General features: G+C 46.6%; 1 long non-coding RNA gene across 1 annotated transcript; it reads left to right on the top strand.

Moving 5' to 3' along the window:
• Nucleotides 1-221: 221 nt before the first annotated feature.
• On the top strand, nucleotides 222-3834 carry LOC125427537. Its single transcript, XR_007243706.1, has 2 exons — nucleotides 222-817; nucleotides 3319-3834. It is a non-coding gene; the product is annotated as an uncharacterized LOC125427537 (long non-coding RNA).
• Nucleotides 3835-4223: the final 389 nt, after the last annotated feature.

Below are 4223 nucleotides of genomic sequence, written 5' to 3' on the forward strand. Positions count from 1 at the left end.
AAGTCGATCTGTGGCTACCAATCTTGATCCTCCTTGATCTGAGATTGCAAATGCCTTAGCAGACCAGGTGCTCAGGAGCAGCAGCAGCAGCAGCAGGCCATTGCTTTCACCTCCTGCACGTGAGCTCCCAAAGGCACCTGGTGGGCCACTGCGAGTAGCAGAGTGCTGGACTAGATGGACTCTGGTCTGATCCAGCAGGCTAGTTCTTATATTCTTATGTTCTTATGTTCCAGTTTCCTTTCTCCTCCCAACATTTCCTGTCTACACAACAGCAGTTCCTCACCGCACGGGTATAACAAGGAAGTGGGGGCGGGAGAAAGCACAGATCAGATCGGCCGTGTTCACTTCGCAGTGGGAGAAACCCATTAAAGCAGCAAACCATGGGAAAACCCACTGCGAAGCACTGCATGCATTAACAGCCTTCCCCAAAGCAGAAGTATTCAACATGACCTGTTAAACAATGCAAGAAATGGTATTAAGTAAAAATATAATGCAGAAAGCCCTCCCGTAGGATGTGGGCGACTGCAGAGCACAGCATGTGTACGAGCAGTGGTTGATCTTGCCCGCTGGCAGGGCGGCAGCGGAAGAGGGTGCTGCTGAGCGGTCATGGCCAAGCGCAGGAGGAGAGGCGGGCCTATCTCCCCACACGATGGATTACGTGGTTCTTAACTCCCCACCCCTCATATTTTCCAGGCTGGCCCCGATAAAAGCACCAACTTGACCGTGAATCTCAGTCAGGATATTGCCCATCTCAAGAAACTGCTTGCTTCCGTCAACCAGATGCTCATGAAGGGAAGAGAACACTACCAGCTACTAGGTAGGAGCTTGAGGGGGGTGCGCTGCTGTACGAAGAGAATTTTGGAGAGGCTTACAGGCTTCGTAAGCTTGCTGTAAGCTGGTGGCTGCGTTTGGTTCGTCTCCAGTTTAACAGCTGAGTTCCTGGCAACTGTATTGTGTCTCGCCGGCTTCTTGAACCATAACACCATTGTAATTTGGACAGGGGCATTTTTTTTGGGGACGGAAGGGGGGGTGTCAGATGATCCCACCCCCTCCTCCCCCGCGCCGACCCATGGGACGGCTCAGACATCCCTCCCCTGCCCGACACACATCCCTGGTGCCTGTTTGCTGCTCCATGGTATTGTCACAAATATTACACCCATGCGTACTCCAACTCACTAGGTGAGTATCATTTTAACATTATCTTACTATCACAAATATACAAAAAATGTTTAGTAAGTACACCGTCAGGTATGGCTATAAAACCTCTAGATTAGGTTTTTATTTCGGCAGTCTTTTGTCCAGCCAATAATTGCTGTACAGAGTATTCTTTTTCTTACTCCTCTAGGAGCACAACTGTTTTTTCTTACACTAGATAGTTTCCAAACGGAATTTCAAGTTTCACTTGAATGGCTCTTCTTTAAATAGTCCTTCTCTCTGGATATCAGGATCTCATGTGAGAAAAAACAGTTGTGCTCCTAGAGGAGTAAGAAAAAGAATACTTTGTACAACAATTATTGGCTTGACAAAGGACTGCCGAAATAAAAACCTAATCTAGAGGTTTTATAGCCGTACCTGATGGCGTACTTACTAAACATTTTTTGTATATTTGTGATAGTAAGATAATGTTAAAATGATACTCACCTAGTGAGTTGGAGTTCGCATGGGTGTAATATTTGTGACAGTACCTGTTGTACACCTGCCTTGATTATTATGGTGCTACTCCATGGTAGCAGCCAGAGGCGCAGAAGGGGATGCGCTGCGGGCCGTGAGGAAGTTCCTGGCTCAGACGAGGGGTGAGCGCTCGGCATAGTCCTCCCTTCCCCACCGCTGAGCTGCCCCCGCCCCCAAGTCCCGCCCCCAAGCACGTGGGGGCAGGGGGCACCTGGAGCAGGTGTTGTCCCTGGGCATCATTTTCCCACAATGCACTTCTGAATTTGGGGAGTGAGGGCGCACCTGCTTCTCCACCTCGGAATAGGATTTTCAGTGTCCACAGCACCTTTTCACTGGCAGTCTTTTGTGGCCTGTTTTGACAGACCTGGAGGGATGGGAGCATCTATTCCGATTCTTAAACTTACGATCATGTTTATTTCGCAAACTTATATCCCACTTTCACAAGGGCTCATTGTAATTCCTTCCCTTGTTCTGTACTCCAAGGGAGGTTTCTTAAAATTGACTCACAAGAGCGGAAACACCCCCACTGTACTATAGTGGTGCCATCCATGGAACATATAATGCTCAACTGCCCCAAATACGAGGAAGCGAGGACCAGGCTTTTGACTCTTCTTCCTGCTAAGTTTAAGGAATACTCTGTTGCCGGGAAGGTTGCATTCCTACTAAACAACTCTTCTTCTGTGATTTTAAATTCTGTAGCTGGGTTCCTTTTAGGAACTTTGGAATAATACCTGTGGTGGTTTTATGTATGGAACATTTGTCTGGATAATGCTGGTTGTTATATTGGTATTATGCCTAATAAAGGTTTTATGTATGTATATATCCCACTTTGCTCCCTGTTTAGGGACCGAAAAGTGACTCTTCACATTGTTTTCCCCTCCTGCGCTTGATTTTCACAGCCACCGCCCTGTGAGGGTAGATTAGGTTAAGAGTTCGGGACAGGCCCAAGGTTATTTGGCTGGGTTCTGCGGCTGAGCGAGGGATGCTTAAATCTTTTCCAAACTGTTAATGGCTCATTCCGCACATGCAGAATAATGCACTTTCAAACTGCTTTCAGTGCTCTTTGAAGCTGTGCGGAATGGCAAAATCCACTTGCAAGCAGTTGTGAAAGTGGTTTGAAAATGCATTATTTTGCATGTGCAGAAGGGGCCGATATCTCTTCCAGATGCCATCAAAATGGTTTCACACAGGAGCCATGCTGGCCCACAGGAGAAGAGCAAGACTCAAGACCAGTAGCGCCTTGGGATATGAGATTTCCAGAGTTAAAACTCTGGTGAAGGGACTTTGGACTCTTGAAACATAAGCATAAGCATAAGCATTTTATTGTCATTGTGCACGCACAACGAAATTTACAGCGGCATTCCTCGATGCACACAAACCTCATATCTCCAAAAATCTTATTGGACACTAAGGTGCTACTGGACCCGAATCTAGTTGTTCCAGGCAGCAGATGGTTTCTGTTTAAAAGTACAATTTAGATTCCTGTGTTTCTGGCTCTGCAGGCTGCGAATATTCAGCTACGTGTGTCAGGATTCTCTAGAAAGCTGGATTCTGGTTCAGTGGGTTCTGGAGTTTGATTTCGCTTCTAGAGGATCTGTGACGATGCAAACCACTTACTCTGTTTCCTCTTCTCTTTCTGTTTTGCAGAATGAAATTCCTGGGTGGTCGTTCCTTTGAGGGTAGCGGAAGGCACTGTATTTTATATTTTGCCAAATTAAAGCCTTATTTATGTGCTCACCCTTTCTACTTCGTCAAACACCGAGTCGGGCGTTGTCTTTTCTACTCCTCGTTAGACTACTGATTTAAACCAGATGAAGAAGACTCTGTAGACACTCCAGAGTTTAGTTTTATAATTTAAAAAAGATAAAGCGGTTTGGATAATTAGAGCTTTACATTCCTTGGAGCTACAGTAAACGTGTAACCTTTTATCTTTACTATGCTCAGTGAAACTTGTTCAGACACACACCTGACGTAGCAACGACAGCCGTGAACAAATAACCTTTTAATACTGACGGTATGCACACTTTTACTTAGATACGTTTTGGAAGTAGCGGCCTCCGACTTCCACCTTCAAGTAAACATTCTTCTTCTTTTTTTTTTTTGGTTGCTTATGTAATCCATTTTTGTAATGGTGTCAGCAAATAAAGGGATGCTTATTACTCATACTGTACTATTGTATTCTGTTTGGTGCTTGACTGGGATTCCTGGAGAGGGTTTTTTAAAATAGTTATACCCTGCCTTATTTCCTTCTGAGAGGGACAGTGGCTTAGTGGCAGAATATATGTTCGTAGGGGCATAGCGCCAAGGGGGCAGAGGGGGGGTGCGCGACGCACCGGCCGTGTGCCGGGGCAGGGCGTGGTCCGCACACGCTCCAGCCCTGTCTGTTCAGCAAGCAGAAGGTCCCATTTTAATCCCCAACACCTCCAGTTAAAAGGACCAAGGGGGTAGGAGCAGCAGTGGCGTAGGAGGTTGAGAGCTCGTGTATCTAATCTGGAGGAACCGGGTTTGATTCCCAGCTCTGCTGCCTGAGCTGTGGAGGCTTATCTGGGGAA

The sequence above is a fragment of the Sphaerodactylus townsendi genome, linkage group LG02 (genome assembly GCF_021028975.2).
Source record: "Sphaerodactylus townsendi isolate TG3544 linkage group LG02, MPM_Stown_v2.3, whole genome shotgun sequence".
NCBI lineage: Eukaryota > Metazoa > Chordata > Lepidosauria > Squamata > Sphaerodactylidae > Sphaerodactylus > Sphaerodactylus townsendi.